Genomic DNA, 20,000 nt, shown 5'->3' with positions numbered 1-20,000 from the left:
TTATACACACCAGTTCCCCCAGTAAATGCAAATTTAACAAAATTAGACATGTCATATGTTCAAAATGCTCATGGCAAACAATCATTTTGCATTCCTGCAAATAAAATTGTTTTATACTGTAAGCTGGAGGCGAGTGTAACTTATTTTTGTAATAAAGTTTTTATTTTTTTTATGTGTCATTAATATAAATGTGTGTTAGTGTAGAAATATTCTGGTTTAAAAACTTAGAATTGCACACATTTCAGTATGTTTATTTGTACTTACATAATTTTAGAATAGTGGTTGCCAATAGCCTGTATGTTTCACATTAATTGGTTTTTTTATGTTACCTTAATAAACCATTTTAGTATGTTGTATGTCAGTTACTGGGATAGCTGGGACATAGAGTGTAATTTAAAATTTGTCAATAAGTATTCATTGGAATATATGTAAATGTGCCTTGCCGGTTATTGAAACTTACCTACAAAATGAGTATGGGGTGACAAAAATTAGTTCCTGGTGCTTAATGAAACTTTCTGCCACTGATTTTATATATTACCCCGTGCTTTTTTAAAAGTACATCTCTTTCAAATCTTAGTGTAAGTTTGAGGGCTACACAAAACATTTACATTTCATTCTAACATATAATGAGTATAATAGGTTGTGGAAAGTGGGTAAACTAAATGTAGCCTTCAGTTAAATTGAATCTCAGTGTAATCTTTGGTGCTGGCGTTTCCCAGTTCCAAGGAGTTAAATGATCCCATCAGAGAGGTCATTGCCATGCCTATTGGCACTTTACTGTCATACCCTTTTTTAAGGGACACTGTCAAGGTGTTTAAGTTAATTCTCAGAATTATTTGTTGGGATTTTAGGACGGGTTTGTTTGACTTAAGTAAGAAATGCATTGTCAAAGTTGAAAGATGAACATTTTTGTGAGTTCACAAATGTGTTCTTGAAACATTAAAATATGGAGCTGTGGGTTTCCAAGATTATTTGGCATTCTTAGTTTGGGGATTTGGGAGGGAAAATGATCATATAAAGAAATTGTGAAGAATTGATGGGTAATGTAAACAGTGGTGATGAAATATATACACACTCAAGTGAAATTACTTGACAGTGTTCATTTGAATAACTTTGAATTCAAGCCATTATAATTTTAAAATTAAATATCATTTGCACTGTTCTGATAATGGGTGCAGTTTTTGAGCAATATAATCAGAGCTAAATATGCATGTAGTGATTAGTGATGTGAACAATTAAGTTCTGAGAAGAAATACTAACTGGTATTTTCAAACTTAAATTTCTGTAGTAAAAAATCAGCATCAAACTCTTATCAATAAGAGATCAAGGAAAACAGGCAATGCATATAAACATACTTTTGAATGTTGTGTGGCCTATAAAGCAATAATGCAATTTATATGGAATGTCATGGGATATGAGAAATGGAAATGCAAAAATAACTAATCCTTTAGTAAAAATGTCAACATGTTAAAAGGGGAATGTTAACTAATGTAGGTTATTGCTATTTGTGATTTGTTTATGGGTTCTTGGCTTTGACAGCTTCAAAGATGGACAGATGACAAGTTAAAAAATTTTGTATATATTGTCAAGGAATGGGTCTTAAATCCAAGAGTCAAGTCCCTTCCTTGGGGTGAAAAATGTATTCTTAAAGCATTCTGATTGTTAAACAAGGAACTTGAGTTACCTAAACAAACAGACGCAAGATTTTGTTTCTGCAGACTACTTGGCAATCAAACGTGATCATCAGTTTAGTTAATCAGTTTTCAGAAAGTTGCTTTGTGAGAAAATTGTGTTATATATATTTTCCCAAACACGCTTTTTGTGGGAGATTTTCAGCCATTGCAATTGAATCAGATACTAGAAATGAAGTGGGGGTTGAGCACAAAAAGAGCGGTTGCACACTCATGATGGTGGTTGTTGTAGCATCATGAGAAATTTATTAATTACTGCAAGTCTGATTTAATAGAATATAAACATTTTCCTCATGATAAAATAGGAACTTAATAGGAATGGATTGATGGGGTGATCTCGGGTATTTACTTGTATATATTGGAAAGACTTAATATCAGGATGAACACATGCTAGATGGGCAAAATTGTCCCATGCAGGACAGCTTTTTTTGACTGCTTAGCTGAAGTCACTGATGACTAGAAACAACAGAAGATCACCTTGTTATTATAGAGTAAGCCATGTCTCTATTCTGAGGGGAGAAAGTAAATGTGGAAGGACTTCATGCATTTAGGAGAGGGAGCTGACCCTAGAGTAAATGGATGCTCAGATTCCTACAACTTCCCAGGAATACCCACCACAATCATTTTCTCCCCAGTGATGTATTCCATAAAATTTCTATCTGACCATAGGAGTTCATTGGTGGGTATAAAATGGATGAATGAAAGACTTAAATAACTACATAAAATGAATAGACTTGTGAGGATGATGTTTTAAAGTGTAGCATTTACTCAGTGATACCACTCAATAGGGCATGCCACTACTTTTCTTAAGATGCTAATTATAAACCAACGTTCAAAGACATTTTTAACTGTGGGCAAATTAATAGATGGACTTTTTGGTCTGTCACTTTTTTAAAAAGTACTTAAATGTAAGTTCTATTAGCACCACAGTCTGCCTTCAGTAATATACATAAAATATTTCTCAGGACCAGAAGCATTCAGTTGGAAAAAACCATCTTTTTTACAAATGCAAAACAGTATTATAACTAATGCTCTGGTCCAAGATTAGGTTTTTAATGATTTTAACAGTAGTCTGATAAACATTTAGAAGTCTGGCATTGAGAAACAAAAGCTTGTACCTGACTAGTACTTTTATTTAAAAGAAATATTAGTTCTCTTAGCTTATTTAAATTGTCTCTTACATTTATTTATCCATAGAATTTATATTTATTTCATTCCTTTCATCTCACTGAAAACAACTGTCTGCAGGCTCTTTGATTTGGATTAGATGTGTGAAGTACTGTCTTTTGCCAAAAACCTCAACTTATCTGTTCTTTTTAACGTAGTGGGTTTGTGCTTGTTTGGAGATCAGTTCAAAAAACTATCTGTACTATCTGTACTGCCTCTGATGTTAAGATTTTATGTATAGCATAAGGAAGCTAGCTCTGACTATATTTTCCTAAGAATAAAGACCTATTTTTGTAGCATGTCTTAGGATCTCCAGGAGTCCAAGAATTATTGTGGGTGTGCTCCATTTCATCGTTTTTCACTTAACAGCTTTTGAATAGACACTTGGAATCTTTTTAGAGCTCTTCACCTTTTGTGATTATACATTCAAAGTGACTAGCCAATGGTAAAAAACAGATTCTCCAAGATCCCTAATTCAAGCACACGATGGGGAGATGTAAACATATAGAGTTGCTCTTCACTTAATTTTAATTGGTGAAAATATTCTGTGGTCACACACATGCCAGTGGATGAAGAATTTAATGGTAATTTGGTTCTTTCCTGGGAACACACCCTACCATGCAATGTTCTTCCATTCTCTATCACAATCTTTCTCTGAAGGTTTGGAAATGATTGAGGTTGCAAGTAATTCGGGAGAGTGGAGTGAACAAACGGATCTGTTTTAATAATAAAATGTTGAACATTTAGATGACTGCCAATGAGGTTAGGTAGGTGAACTCCACTTAAAAATGGGTTCCAGTGGCCGCCTGGGTGGCTCAGTGGGTTAAAGCCTCTGCCTTCGGCTCGGGTCGTGATCCCAGGGTCCTGGGATCGAGCCCCACTTCGGGCTCTCTGCTCAACAAGGAGGCTGCTTCTCTCTCTCTGCCTGCCTCTCTGCCTACTTGTGATCTCTATCAAATAAACAGACAAAAAAAAAAATGGGTTCCAGTAAGCTAAGTTGGCAAGTCATCAAAGAATGGGGAACTTGTAAATACATCTGAAGAGTTTGGCTTATAGCCCTAAGAGTTTCTTGGCAGGTGGAGGGGCAGGTAGTGGTAATTTTGGCCGCTCCAGTCAGACAAAAATCCTTTTACAAGGTCACTTAGTGCAGAATTTAGTTTGTATTATACTTGGGATAACCAAAATTTATGCTACTTATGAAAAGAAGTTTTTGTCTTTTCAGAGCAGTCCTGGAAGTTTTATACCTGCAAGATTCTGGGTCACCTCTAGGGTGTTTTGAAAACCATTTATGTTGCTTGTCTTCCTTTGCAGAGACCAAACTAGTACTTGGTTGAAATAAGACTGAGTAAGGGAGGAATCCTCATGAACTGTTCGGGAGTTTAGTATCTTCACGTGTTAGTTTCCTGGAATGTGTTTCTAACACAACCAGTAACCTTAATAGAATCAAGGTTATGATAGAATAATTTTTACAGGCTTCAGTGAATACCTGATTTTTCGCTTTGTCTATAAAGTGCTTTAAAACAAGTTCTAATCTGAGAGGAGTTAAAAAGCCTGCTATCTAATGTTCATGAAGTGTCCTTTCTTGACTTGGGCCTTCAGTTTGTATTCTGAAAAGATTATGTCGAACTATTGTTTTGGAGACAGTTTTAGGATATTTAAGGGAATTGGTATCTTCTGTCCTTTATGAACTACATCCAGTTTTATTTCATGGTTAAAGCTTGTAGACAAGCTATTACTACAGATTAAAACAGGGCTTGTTCATAATATAAAATCTGTAGAACAGAATGTAGATTTCATAATCTGGTCTTCTAAGTGTAGAAGCATACAACATACCAGAAGAATTCTAACATTACATCTGATGTGTCTCTTTTAATTCAGATGAAATGAAGGAAATTTGAATAATTACAGCATTTGTATAATCTGCTTGCTGTTGAATATAGGTGTCCCAGTTTTTTCCTGTGGGAATTAGGAAATGTCGGTACTGCATCATTTGAACACAAAATTGATAAACAAGTAGGCTCCATACGCAATGTGGGGCTTGATCTCAGGGCCCTGAGATTAAGGATCGGATGCTCTGCTGACTGAGCCAGATGGGTTCCCTTATATTTTATGTCAATGAGGAAAGAAACCCTTAATGACTTTGTTTTTAAGGAGTGTATCTTTAATATGTTAGTATTTATGTTACTTTAATTGGAAGGCTCAAATTGGGCTTCTATATTTGCTTTAACTTATGAAACATGAAAAATTATAAAAGTGTATATTCTAATTGTCTTGGTATACTCAGTATTTGGAATGAGTGGAAAACCAAAAGTAATGAGCAGTATGTCAAAGGCCATCTGTAAAAATTGGTAGAATATACTTTCTAATTCTCTGCAGCCACATGCAGATGTACACAGTTTTGGTTGGCAAAATTTAATACCTCTGCTTTTTTACTGAAATAGTAAAAATCCACGTGAATTTGTACACATTGAATTCTTAAGAATCCTTGAACAGTAAGGACCAGTACATTTTCCTTTATGAACCCTGCTTAACTTCAGATTCATTTATAAATAGAATTAAGATATGAAAAAGCTTTTCTAAAATTGTATCATAAGAAATTTTAGTTGCTCTCTTGGTTTCCATCATTTAGCAGTTAGGATCAGCCATAGTTAGGACCCCAGCAGCAGATACTGTAGTTGCTTCAGTTTCTTTATTTTTGCCTAGTGTCTCTCTTCAGACGATTTAAATTATTACTGTTTCTTCTCTGTGGTTTCTTTTGCCCTTCGAATGGAAGCTCCTTCAGGGCAGAAAAATCTGAATGGTATTAGGCATTTAGAAATACTCATATATTTTTCAGTTTGGTGGGAAGTTAGTTTATTTGCTGAATTAGGCTTAATTGTGGCTTGCTAATTTGAAAAAGGAATAAAGATTTCAAGCCACTGAATATACAACATAGAAAGTTTTTTCAAATGAGCATGTAATGCTAGGGACCCCTGGGTGGCTTGGTCATGATCCCCATGGTCCTGCGTTGAGTCCCGCTCTCACTCTGCCTGCTGCTCTGAAAATTTTTAAAAAATGAGCATGTAATGGTAATGTCTTAAGTAAACTAAGTTCATGAAGATTCCCATTTAAATTCTACATCTGACATTTTTTAAGAAAATCAAAATTGGAAGTTAAGACAACAGTTGGCCTTGTGATATATATAAAAATCAATTTTGGGAAAGCCTGGATGGCTTAGTCAGGCGTTTGTCTATGGTTCAGGTCGTGATCCCAGGATCTCGGATCAAGCCCCATATCCGGCTCCCTGCTCAGTGGGGAGCCTGCTTCTCCCTCTCCCTCTGCCTGCTGCTTCCTCCTGCTTGTGATCTCTCTCTCTCGTCAAATAAATAAAATATTAAAAAAAAAAAAAGTTAAAAAAATACTGTAGTTATAACCCAGCTCAGCAGTTTTCCTTTATGCTGATGGCTGGCTAAATTCTAAGTTGCTGAATGAAACAGCATCCAACTACAATCCTCTTTATAAGGTTGTTGTATTTCAAGATTGAATTCTTGTTTTGCTGGTTTAGTGTAGTGTAGTTTTTTTTTGTTTTGTTTTGTTTTTTTAAGATTTTGTTTGTCAGAGAGCGTGAGCATGGGGGTGGGGAACCATGGGAGAGTGAGAAGCACAGTCCCCTGCTGAGCAGGGAGGCTGGTGGGCGGGGCTTGATCCCAGGACCCTGAGACCACCACCTGAGCCAAAGGCAACCACTTAACCAAATGAGCCACCCAGGCGTCCCTGGTTTTTAAGTCTACAAAATTTGTATCAGCTTTTTATGCAGAGAGGATAAGTGATGATTCCTGAGAAAAGCATGAAGGCTAGGTACTTATAAAGTTAGTTAAGTCTCAAATTCTTGAAAAAAGATTTCTAATCCTTAACTGTATTCTAAAATAACTTTGAGCCATGGTTGTATCTGTATGGATAGGTGTATTTACCTTTCATTTGGTAGGTTGTTAAATCACTTGAAAGGAGTGGCTTTGAGATGGCTGGCTCAGTGGGTTAAAGCCTCTGCCTTTAGCTCAGCTCATAACCCCAGGGTCCTGGGATCGCACCCCGCATTGCATGGGAATCTGCTCAGCAGGGAGCCTGCTTCCTCTCTCTCTGCCTGCCTCTCTGCCTACTTGTGATCTCTGTCTGTCAAATAAATAAAATCTTAGAAAAAAAGAGAGGCTTTGAATTTAAGGTATCTCACAATGATATATCTGTAACTCCTAGTTTGAGTAGTGGAGAAAGGTGTTATTTATATTTATGCTTAGTTGATATTTTAGCTTGAATAATATAAGCCGTATACTTGGAGAACAGGAGATATAGGACCCAATGTGAAGTAGCACAGAAAGTCTACATTTCAGCTTACATTCTATCCGATTTACAGAGAGAACTTCTTTAATTCTTAGAATGGTTACTGTTTACATGTATCTTGATTACTAAATTTAAGCAGTATTTACCTCTTGCAAGGAGTTTAGCTTACACTAGTTCTGTTCTCTTTTCGCTGAACTCTTAAATTCTGTTGATTACTTTTATTACTCAAACTTCATTTAAGCCTCTACTTACACCAACTTTAGTATCTGTTTGCTCCTCTCTATTTAAGGAAGCAGCACACTCGTTACTTTCTTTTCCTTCATCTTCCAATTCCCATTGTCTTGTCTGTTGTCAGGTTTATGACATTTTATTTATTTTTTAAAATATTTTATTTGACAGAGAGAGAGAGATCACAAGTAGGCAGAGAGGCAGGCAGAGAGAGGGGGGAAGCAGGCTCCCCGCTGAGCAGAGAGCCCCACGTGGGGCTCGATCCCAGGACTGAGATCATGACCTGAGCCGAAGGCAGAGGCTTAACCCACTGAGCCACCCAGGCGCCCCAGGTTTATGACATTTTATAACCGATTATCTTATTTTGCCTCTAGACTGAATATAGATAAAATTAGCATTTATGATGGATAATTTATTTAGATTCACAGGTAATATTTTTTGACAAATCCTGCATCCTTTGGAAAGCAAAATTCTAAGAGATAAAGTGAATTCTTTTAATGGTCCTTTGTTTAGGTTCATGCTATTGCTAAAACAGTGAACCATGACTTTAAAAAAATTTTTATTTTTAAGACTTTGTCAGAGAGAGAGCGTGCACACAAGCAGTGGGAGCGGCAGGCAGAGGGAGAAGCTGGCTCCTAGCTGAGAAAAGGAGCTCGATGCGGGATTCAATCCCAGAACCCTGGGATCACATACTGAACCAAAGGCAGCTGCTTACCCAACTGAGGCACCCAGACATCCCATAACCTTAATTTTTTATTGAGTTTGTAATTGCCTCTCTCTTTGCTAAGCTCTTTTGGTTATTTAACCATATTTAATGGTATATATTGCTGTCTGTGAACTCCTATCATACTAGGATTCCTTTTTCCATTTCATTGCTGGGTTCCACTGTTCATAGGTTCCATAGTTTACTCTTAGATTCCCTTTTGTTCTTGCTGCAATATGTGTTCTCTGGTAATATTGGCAGAAAAGGTACACGAACTGTAAACAGTTTTGTGTACTGGAAAGTGTTTCACCCTCGCTGTTGATTGATAGTTTGGACATAGAATTCTAGCTGCAGTATCCTCCATCAGAACTTTGCGGGTATCACTCCTTGTTTAGTCTAAGTTGACTGAATGCAGTTCTTACTTTGTAGGTAATCTTTTTTTCTTACACATTAGGATTTTTTTTGTTGTTGTTACTTGATTTTCTAAAGTTTAATGAGACTGCATAGGTTTTCATTTGCTTTTTTAACTTGAAGTCTTTAGGGTTTCTTAGTTGCTGAGAATTTTGCTTTCCAGTTTTTTCAGTTTTTCTGCTTGCTTTTTGGAGCTTAGATTGGAAGAATTGGACTGAATTGATTGTTTTATGTTTAAACTAATTTCTTCATTCATCACAAGCTTTCTAACACTTTATAGAAAATGTTACCACCACCCCCCCCCTTCAGAACACATACTGTCTTGGGGTGCTTGGGTGGCTCAGTTGGTTAGGCGTTTGCCTTGGGCTCAGGTCATGATCCTGGAGTTCTTGGATGGAGTCCCGCCTCTGTGTCCCTGCTGGGCAGGGAGTCAGCCTCTCCCTCGTCCTCTCCCTCTGTCCCTCCCCCTGTTCCTTCTCTTTCTCTCTCAAATAAATACATAAAATCTTTAAAAAAAAAATTGTCTTTAAATTTCAGCAATAGAGCAGTCTGTTCTTATTTTACATATAGACTATCTTGGTCATTCTGAAGATTTTTTTAAAAAGTTACCAGTTACAGGATGTGTTGAAATACTAATTCACTTTGGTTATTTACTTTTTCTGCCTCTAATTTTTTTCAAATGTTTCATGGTTCTTCATTCATATTTATGAAAGAAGGATTTGATAAAAGTAGTCTGGTGTTACAGATGGCTAACTTTAAGTTTTGTGTGTGTGAGAACATCATAAGGACTAACAGGCTTTATTTTAGCTTCCTTGGGAGCAGGAAGACAGGCAGGGTACTGCCAAGGCCTGAAAGAAGAGTGCCTGATTGCAGGAGTCTTGACCCCTGCCAGGCAGATTATTTGCTTGGGGAGGGGAATAGATCCTGAAAGCAGCCTCACAACCCTCAGTCACCACCTACTTTTCTTCCCCTTTCACTTGGAAACTGGAGGCCTCGCCTTTTCCTTCCCACTCATCTCCCATGAAAAATGGCTCCTGCTTCTTAGAGCCTTGTAAGTGAAAAATTAATATAAGTCTCATTTTTTTCTACCTAAATTGTGCAACTTAGTATAAGAAAAGTGCTGCTTTTAAATGGAACTCGGTAGTAAAATACAGTATGTGTACATTGTCTTGAATTTATTAGAAGAAACCATCTTAATCTGTATTACCACGTTCATGCTAATTGCTCATTTAAAATAGTCTAGGAAAAGTTTGAATAAGTCCTACTGGAAAAGAGAACAGCACCTAGCATGCTAAAAGGGTACATAGAAGACATTTTGTGACTTAAAGATGAAAATTTGGTGACATTCTTGAGTGGGCAAATTTTGAAGGCCTTTTGGGAATAGTAAAATAGGTTTTGTTTTAGCATATAATTTCTGAACATTTAAAAAGAGACCATTAAGCAGTATTTTGTTTTTCCATTTATATTTAACACGGCTACGTTTGTGTATGCTGTTTTACCTGGTAATGACTACATTCCTTATTTTGGGAGAGATCTCTCAAACCTACCTTTTCAGATTTGATGGGAGTCTGTGTTAATTTACTTGTGGAATGTATTAATGCTTTTGTCATATGCTGTGCTGATTAGAGAGTCTACATCCTTTAAACCTTTTCCACATAAAAGCAATTCAGACATCTTAGATCATTTTGGGTATTCTTAAGGACTGCTTCCAGGTATTAAAACACTATGTCTTAGGATATTAAATATTAATTAGCTGATAGCTGATATCATGGGAGAAACTGACTTTTGAGGGTTTTGGTACCAAAAATCTTAGCTAATTTTAATGGCAATAGTAGTATCTGGACATACATCCACATACCTCAGGAAACTGAAGAGGAAAATAAAGCTTATTAGCTCTAGTATACCTAGACCCATTCAGTAAAATTGGACTTAAAGCATGCTAATCTCTTGTATTCATATGGCTTCCTCATTCTAATAAGCTTGATGCTAGTGTGTGTGTGTGTGTGTGTGTGTGTGTGTGTATTACAAAAATACAGATTGCTCGACCAAATTACTGTGTGCACATTAATATAGTCACAATTTCAATGATTTGGATACTTCTTTTAATTCCCAATAGTTCTAGGTGAAAAAAAAAAATAAAAATATTTCTTCCCAATCATTGAGGCATTTAATAAGGGTACTGTGTACAAACATAATGTAACCTCTTTGGTCCTGGGTTAAAGAGATTATATTATATTCTGATATTTTTCCAGCTCTCAGCATTCTGTAAGGTACAGCTTTTGGTTTGGGTAACATTCTACCTAGAGGATTTTTTATTCCTTTTCATTCATACTTCTGTGAAGGCTTAGTTTCACAAAATAGGAAATGTTACATTAAAAGACTTCATTCATACTTTAATCAACAGGTAATACCTTACATGTATGAACATTTTCTGGAGTATTTTTGTGATCCTTACTGTTGGAGGGGGAGAGAGGAGGATGCTTATTTCTCTTAGAGGGGGAAATATTAAACTCTCTATATTCTGAGGAAGAAAACTGTATCAAGCCCTATATAATTCACAGAGCATTATTCATGTCATCCCCAAATTCCCTGTATTACTGTGTTAGTATTACACTAGTATGGAGGCAGCCTGAATCATGTAGATGTGAACTAATATTTGAGCAACATGGATCTCCTTCTGTGGTAGAAACAATGTTTTTTAATCGTTAGAATTAGTGTTCATTTATCTCAAGTCTCTTAGTTCTGTAGTTCTAGGCAAAACACATTTGGTGTAATGCTAATATAAATGAATTTGTTCAGGGAATAAAAGGCCATATAAGTGCTAAACCAACCCCCCAAATTTGCTTTATTGCTAAAAGCTCAAATGTTTTCTAAAAATTGTAAGGCCAGCATATAATCCAAAATAGCATAAGGGTTCACCTAAGCACCAGCATATCCCCTCCCCGACCCTCCTGCCCCAGTGAACTGTCTTTCGGTAGAAACCCTGCATTTTCCATTTTCAGGATAATGCATTTTATTGCACCTTTTTCCGTGTAGCTTGGTTTTGGGATGCTATCTTTTTAGGTTGATTTTTCTCTCCCCTCTATTTTAAAGAGCTGTTAAAAGGATACCAGTAGCCTGATATGAAAATTATCTTTTTCAAAAGCTTTGACCTCTTAAGTTATTTGTTACATTGAATTCTTGGAAAGTTTTTTGTTTTGTTTTGGTACTTTGCTGGTTCTCTAATCTTTGATCTCGTCATACTTACCTGTCCTTATTTCCCTTTTTTTTCATCTGTACTTGTCTCCTTGATCTCATCTACATTCACAGCTTCATATCATATCTATGTGGACTCCTGTTGTACTATACAGGCTTGATTATTCTCTGTTATGTGTAGGTCTGCATTTTAGCTATTTGTTGTACACAGAGTCCTCTGCTGTCAGTGACTATGTCCTGTTAATTTCTCTTTTCACATCCAGCTGCATTGATTGTTTACCATTGTTTATCATTACTGAATAGGCCTGAAATGTCCTCTCTCACCAAGTCCTAACCTACACTCTAGAAAGTTCAGGTGTGACTGAACTTCATACTTATTTTATTTTATTTTTTTATTTTATTTTTTGAACAGTTTTTTTTTTTTTAATATTTTATTTATTTATTTGACAGAGAGATCACAAGTAGGCAGAGAGGCAGGCAGAGAGAGAGCCCGATGCGGGGCTCGATCCCAGGACCCTGAGATCATGACCTGAGCCGAAGGCAGAGGCTTTAACCCACTGAGCCACCCAGGCGCCCCCTTCATACTTATTTTAAATGAGAATCTTAAATGGTTCTTAAAGACCACATTGACAAGTGGCACATTTAATTATAATGGCTTGCCACATTTGTGTCTAGAGTCTACAGCAGCATTGTCCAATAGAAACAAGATGTAAACCACGTATGTAATTTAAAATTTTGCAGTTTGGCTCCAGTTCAACCTTCCATCCTTACCTTTCATTCATATATACATATATACATTCATATATCTGTAAACTGCTTGCCTTGTCTATCTTTGGCTCACTTTTCATTCTACACCCCCAAGCCAACCCTCAAACAAAACTCCACTCCAGCCAAAATAGTAAAAATCTTCTTGCTGTAGGTACTTTAAAACTATCAACAAAATATCTCTCGGGAATATACACAGTAAGGAGAACATCAAGATAAAGCTCCTGCCTTTGCCTTTCTGGAGTTGAAATAGGGCTACTAGGTAGTTTTTCTTCCTTGTGCTATGGGCTTATTGTAACATGGCTATATGAGTCAAAAGCCAAAATTTACCAACCTCTGCTTACGTAATTTTAGGAGCAAAACCATGGTTTTAAAACATCTGGCCACATTTGGAAATCGAATGTTTTGGGGCACCTGAGTGGTGCAGTGGGTTGAGCGACTCTTGGTTTTGGCTCAATTTGGGGTTGTGGAATTGAGCCCTGTGTCAGGGTCTGTGCTCAGTGGGGAGTCTGCTTGAATTTCTCTCCCTCTGCTCCTCTTCACCACCCCCCTCTCAGTCACTCTCTCAAATATTTTTAAGACGTCTGATGTTTCAGGGCACCTGGGTGGCTCAGTGGGTTAGAGCCTCTGCCTTTGGTGCAGGTTATGATCCCAGGGTCCTGGGATCGAGTCCCACATTGGGCTCTCAGCTCAGCGGGTATACTGCTTCCTTCTCTCTCTTTCTCTGCCTGCCTCTCTGCCTACTTGTGATCTCTGTCAAATAAATAAAATCTTTCTAAAAAAAAATCAAAAGTGTGCTGTTTCAATGCTTTGTAATTAGAAGAAGAATACTCAGGATCTTATAAATTATATTCATTATTGCTGGTATTCTTCAAATTCATTGTTAACAATGTTTGTATTAATTGCGATTTCCCATCCTCCACTGTGATCAATAACAGTTTAATATGCTGCTTTATAATGGGAAAAAACAAAGTCATGAAATTTGACAGAGCTGAATATGTTAACAGGATTAAACCAAATTAAGAATAATACACAATGTGCTATCAGTCTTTGAAAACTCAAGACATGAAAAGGATTACTTATATTTAGATAGGGGTATTTCCTAGAGATTTCTTCTTAGCCCCCAAAAATAAAGTAAGCTAATATATTTTATTTTTTTTTACTGGAAATAGAATAGAACTGCTCTCTGAACATATGGGACCGAGTTCTTAATTACATTGAATAAATAAGGCTATGTCTCAGACTTCACACAGTTGAGTAGTATATGCCATATGATTTTCTGATAGTGTTTAAAATTCAAATTGTTTTATTAAAGTCCTGTTTATGTGAAACCTGTAAGTTTAAAGAAACCTAAATTTAAATGGTAACTGCCTTGGAATATATAGGGGATATTTTCCAATAAATTTTTTTTTAAAAGATTTTATTTATTTATTTGACAGGCAGAGATCACAAGTAGGCAGAGAGAGGGGGGGGGGAAGCAGGCTCCCCTCTGAGTAGAGAGCCCTGATGCAGGGCTCGATCCCAGGACCCTGGGATCATGATCTGAGCTGAAGGCAGAGGCTTTAACCCACTGAGCCACCCAGGCGCCCCTCCAATAAAAATTTTAAAATAACTTCCAAATTACCTTTTCTACTTGGATATACTGTATTGTTTCTTTTCTTTTCTTTTCTTTTCTTTTCTTTTCTTTTCTTTTCTTTTCTTTTCTTTTTTAAAAATTTTATTTATTTGACAGAACACAAGCAGGGTGAGCAGCAGGCAGAGGGAAAGGGAGAAGCGGGCTCCCCGCTGAGCAAGGACCCTGATGTGGGGCTCTATCTCAGGACCCTGGGATCATGACCTGAGTCAAAGACAGATGTTTAACCAACTGAACCACCCAGGTGCCCCTGTGTCATTTCTCCTTCCTTCCTTTCTTTCTTCCTTCCTTCCTTTCTTTCTTTTTTTGGGGGCGGGGGGAGAACATTTTAAGTAATCTGTGCCCAACGTGGGGCTCAAACTTAACAACTCTGAGATCATGAGTTGCATGCTCTATTATCTGAACTAGCCAGGCACCCCAAGTTTATTTTTTTAGAGCTAGTACCAGGTTACTAAAATAGGAAAGGCTTTTTTTTTTTTTTTTTTTAGGGAAGATAAAAATTTATTTTTAATTCTTTGGTAGCAACCTTCCTAGATTTAGAAATGAAGTATCAATATTACTGATTCTCACAATTCTGGACCAAGGCTAGTTGCATGGGAGTTGATAGGTACCATATGAAAATGCTTTTGTTTCTCTATTTTAGTGAATAGCCTACCTAATGGTAAGGGGAGGGATAGCAAAGCCTTTCCAAAATGCTTTCAGAAATTATTGAAGTCAGTTGAAAGCTATATTTAAACACCTGAACACAGTTAGCATTTTTCTTTTTATGAAAGGAAACCGGTGTCTCTATAGTTAACACGAGACATAAGGTGGAATGTTTTACTTATTTAAAGGGTAAGTTTAAAAGTAGACAAGAAAAACATTGGCTGTCTTATCCAATATAATGAGAGTGTTGGAATTATTGAATGCCTTTTCCAGTCTTTAATATTTATCAACAGGCAGGTGAGTATATTTTCAGTTTGTAATTAGCTGTGAGTTGACATTTTCAAGTTATGACCAACTGCCTAGTTCCATGAAAGTGATGTTTGAGAGGATGGTTATTCCATCGTGTTTAGAAATAAGATGACAAACATTAAATGCTTTAATTTTCTGGTGCTAAGGTGTAGTGAGACTTCCCAGAATTCTATAGTCAAAACAGCTCTTTTACCTGGAGAGGATCTATTTGAGCCACTGATTCTATAAAGTTGTAGTCCTTCATATCTTCCCATTGGAAGTTTTACTTTGTGGCCACACAGAAAAGTGGTGGTTAAATATGAAAGTAATAGCTTCATTTTTAAAAAGATTTTATTTATCAGAGAGCACGAATGTACAAGCAGGGGAAGCAGCAGGGAGAGGGAGAAGCAGGCTCCCCACTGAGCAAGGAGCCCAATGCGGGATTCTGAGGGACTCCTTCCTAGGACCCTGGGATCATGATCTGAGTTGAAGGCAGACACTTAACCAACTCAGCCACCCAGGCTTCCCTGCATTTTTAACTTTTCAAGCTCCCACCCATAAAAATCCCTTAGTGCTCTTCCTTGAATTACTCTACATTGTAGTTCCTTTTGTGAAAACCAAGGAAAGGAACATTTCTTAAGGCAGTTTAGTGGCTCCTTTAACATGTTCTATCCAGAGGTTGATACATAGGATTAGATTGGGGGGGGGAAGAGGACACTATGAAATGTAAAGTTAAGACTGGGGCGCCTGGGGGCACCTGGGTGGCTCAGTGGGTTAAAGCCTCTGCCTTCTGCTCAGGTCATGATCCCAGGGTCCTGGGATTGAGCCCCATATCGGGCTCTCTGCTCAGCCGGGATCCTGCTTCCTCCTCTCTCTCTCTGCCTGCCTCTCTGCCTACTTGTGATCTCTCTCTCTGTCAAATAAAGTCTTAAAAAAAAAATCCTAAAAAAAAAAAAGAGACTGGGGCTCCTGGATGGCAGTTGGTTAAGTGTCTGACTCTTGGTTTTGGCTTAGGTCATAATCTCGGGGTCATGAGATTGAGGCCCATGTTGGGCTCCATGCTCAGTGTAGTTAGTCTGCTTGAGATTCTCTTCCCTCTGTCCCTCCCACTCATGCTCACTTTCTCTCACTCTAAAATAAATAAAACTTAAAAAAAAAAAAGACTAAAAATAACATTATGAATGCCACAAAAGTAAAATATGAACCTTGATGCTTTGGGACACTGAGGGGAAAATGGGTTTGGGAATGCCAATCTTGTTCCAGGAGAGCACGTTCTAAATTATAGGAGGCATCTGAGAGGGATAGACTGAAATGGGTCCTAGGGGTAATGTGTATGTATTCATCTATCCTTTTCCTGATCCACTTATGCCATGCAGGTCATGGCTCTCAACAGTTAAAATTTGGTATATATTCTGGGTCATCAGAATTAAGTAGGCCTAATTACTGTGATTCAGGTATTCAACACCATCTTTTCAAACTCCTGTACCAATGTAAGCAATTTGTGCAGTTTGCTGGTGGGGTTGGGAGAATCAGTTTTAATTAGAAGTATTTTAAATACTTAACATTGCCTACTGCTGCGTGACTTGTGAAAATGAAGTTAAAGCAAAGAGATAAATCCTAGTCTTTGCTTAAATTGTCGTCCCAGATCCCCACTAGTTGAAAATTTCTCTTTCCCATCTTTTGTCATTAAAAAATATATATATTACAGCCTTTATATATAAACATGACTTGTATTATACATTTTCATGTGTCACGTCTCCCCTAGATTGTACGCCTTTGGAGGTCAGAAAAATGCATCTAAATCATTGTATCTGCCATCACATTTAGTACAGTGCCTTATATTTATTTGCTAATTCAATAAATATTCATTAAAATAATGGAGCTTTTATTGGGTTGTAGTATGTTTTAGCCTTTTAGATGAATGCATTATCAACTGTTTTTCACTCTTTTATAGTTTGAAAATGTATCCCAACATACACAAGTAATTATGCCATTTATCTAAAATTTACACACTTAATTGTACTGGCTTTCCACAGCTAACTGGAACAACACTGTCCAGTAGAAATATAATGTATATAATGTATATTATATATATATTATATATATAATGTGTAATGTATATTATATAAATATAATGTATATAATGTATATTATATATAATAAATATAATGTAAACCACTTGTGTAATTTAAAAATTACATCAATACTAAAATTACATTAATGTAGCCACATTATAGAAATATGAAGCGAGATTAATATTTTTTAGCTCATTATTTTGAAAAATCACATTTTTAATTGTTTTAAAAATTGAGACAATTTATATTCTATTTTCATGTCAAGTCTGATGTGTATTTTACATTTACAGCACATGTCTATTCAAACTAGCCACATTCTAAATGCTCAGTAGCCTGATAATAGTCAGTGGCTACTATATTGGACAGTGTAGGTCTAGAACTTTAAGGGCAGGCAGTGAACCTCTTTGGACCTATCTCTTACTAGGTATCAGCTGTGATTTCAGGTCATTGTCATTTTAGGTTATTATCCAAATAAAGGTTTTACCACATTCATAGATTCATACAATAAAAAAAGGAAATTGTTTTATTAAGCATTGTATGAAGACATTTAATAGGCAATTTCCACCCAATTTAATCTCTAAAACTTCTGAAGAGACATCTCTGTTTTAGACTTGAGGATGCAGGGGTTGAGGTAGATCAAGTTAACTTTGCTCAGTGAAATACTGCTAGTAGAGGTGGAGCTGGTTTCACAATAAGGATTGATTTTGGATATCCCATAACCCTGCTTGAAGTTCAAAACTTTTAATACAAGTTTGTAAAAAAAAAAAAATCAAGCTCTGTGTATGTGTTAAAGTGGATACTGGACCACAACGTTAAGGAGAAAACATCTAGTAAAGTAAAACATTATTTTATTTGATGAGGTCTGTATCAACAGTAAGTTTTTTTTTTTTCTTGCTTTAGGTGTGGATTTTATTTATTTGTTTATTTTTAAGATTTTATTTACTTATTTGACAGAGAAAGATCAGAAGGAGGCAGAGAGGTGGGCAGAGAGAGAGGGGGAAGCAGGCTCCCCACTGAGCAGAGAGACCGACTTGGGGCTCGATCTCAGGACCCTGAGATCATGACCTGAGCTGAAGGCAGAGGCTTAACCAACTGAGCCAACCAGGTGCCCCTAGGTGTGGATTTTCAATGGTTTTTTATAGCAAAGATTTATTTTTGTTTTTCCCATTTCTAAGAATAATAATAATATGAAAATTGAAATTATTCTAATTGCCTCTACTAAGAAACTCATGGGAAAAAGTCTAAGTTGGATGTTCTGAAGATGTCTAATTTGAACAGGCAACATTTCTTCTTAAAGATTTTATTTATTGGGGCGCCTGGGTGGCTCAGTGGGTTAAGGCCTCTGCTTTCGGCTCAGGTCATGATCTCAGGGTCCTGGAATTGAGTCCTGCATCGGGCTCTCTGCTTAGGAGGCAGCATGCTTCCCCTCCGCCCCACCTGGCTCTCTGCTTACTTGTGATCTCTGTCAAATAAATAAACAAAATCTTAAAAAAAAATTTAAAAAAAAGATTTTATTTATTTCAGAGAGAGGGAGACCATGTGAGCAGGATGGGGGTGGGGGGGAAGGGCAGAGGGAGAGGGAGAAGCAGGCTCCCTGCTGAGCAGGGAGATTGACAACATGGGCTTGATCCCAGGACCCAAGCCAAAGGCAGATGCCCAACCAAGCAAACCACCCAAGCACCCCTGAACAGGAAACATTTTATCTTTGAAATGTATTGGTTCTCAGTGCAAAGCTGAACAGCAATTTCAGAACAAACCTTTAGGGAAATAAAATGTTTAAAAAGAATTGGCAATATAACATCACAGAAAAATTTAATAAAGTAACTTGCCATAGTATTACTGAAGTACATAGTGGGTCTTTGATGCATGTAGATTAATTCAACATACACCTGTTATAGTGTACCCTAGAATGTTCATATAAACATGGATAATTCAAAGATGATTTTAAAAAGGCTGTTAAAGTGAAATGAGTATACAGTGTTTGTGTACCTTAAAACATTAAAAAAAGCACTAAGTTTTCCAGTGATGTTACATAGTATTTTAAATGGTTTAATCAGAAATGGTACAGCAGGAGTATATTTGTGATGTTAGCTTAGACAGTACCTAATGATGAGGACCAGTGAAATGTTATATACCACCCTGGAATTGTTAAACCATTGTAGGAAGAAATTTGACAGTATCATGTTCTTTTTTTTTTTTTTTAAGATTGTATTTATTTGAGAGAGAGAGAGAGAGAGAGCACAAGCAGGGGGAGAAGCAGAGGGGGAGAGAGAAGCAAACTCCTGGCTGAGCAGAACGCCAGAGGTGGGGCTCCATCGGAGGACCTGGGATCATGACCTGAACCAAAGGCAGATGCTTAAGTGACTAAGATACACAGGCGCCCCATTATGTATCATGTTCTTACCCTTTGATCAAGCAACTGTACTGATGTTGATCCTAAAAAAATAGAGATGTGTATAAATTTCTGATACAAAATGGTAATCATTATGTCAATGAGATTAAATAGCACTAATAGACTAAAGATGGCACATTTTTTTTTTAAAGGTTTTATTTATTTATTTGACAGAGATCACAAGTAGCCAGAGAGGCAGGCAGAGAGAGAGGGAGGGAAGCAGGCTCCCTGCTGAGCAGAGAACCGGATGCGGGGCTCGAGCCCAGGATCCTGGGATCATGACCTGCGCAGAAGGCAGAGGCTTTAACCCACTGAGCCACCCAGGCGCCCCTAAAGATGGCACATTCTTAAGGAAAATAATGCATCATTAAAGATGATCTGTGTATTCATAATAACGTGGGCAAATATTCATGAAATCGAACATGCACTATATATATATATATATATATATATATATATATATATATATATATATATATATATATATATTTTC

The 20,000-nt window shown here is 36.9% G+C and overlaps 1 protein-coding gene across 3 annotated transcripts in view; it reads left to right on the top strand.

The window, feature by feature from the left end:
- The window catches only part of SYNCRIP (synaptotagmin binding cytoplasmic RNA interacting protein), a 31,381-nt gene extending 28,221 nt beyond the window's left edge, over window positions 1–3,160 (top strand). For all 3 annotated transcript variants that reach the window (XM_032858062.1, XM_032858061.1, XM_032858064.1), the window contains one exon: window positions 1–3,160. This exon is cut by the window's left edge. The gene's annotated coding sequence lies outside the window, so the exon portion shown is untranslated.
- The last annotated feature ends 16,840 nt before the right edge of the window (window positions 3,161–20,000 follow it).

Source organism: Lontra canadensis, unplaced genomic scaffold, assembly GCF_010015895.1.
Source record: "Lontra canadensis isolate GAN:19392208 unplaced genomic scaffold, GSC_riverotter_1.0 scaffold14, whole genome shotgun sequence".
NCBI lineage: Eukaryota > Metazoa > Chordata > Mammalia > Carnivora > Mustelidae > Lontra > Lontra canadensis.
Note: the sequence above shows the minus strand (reverse complement) of the source record. Positions and strands in the feature narration are given on the sequence as shown.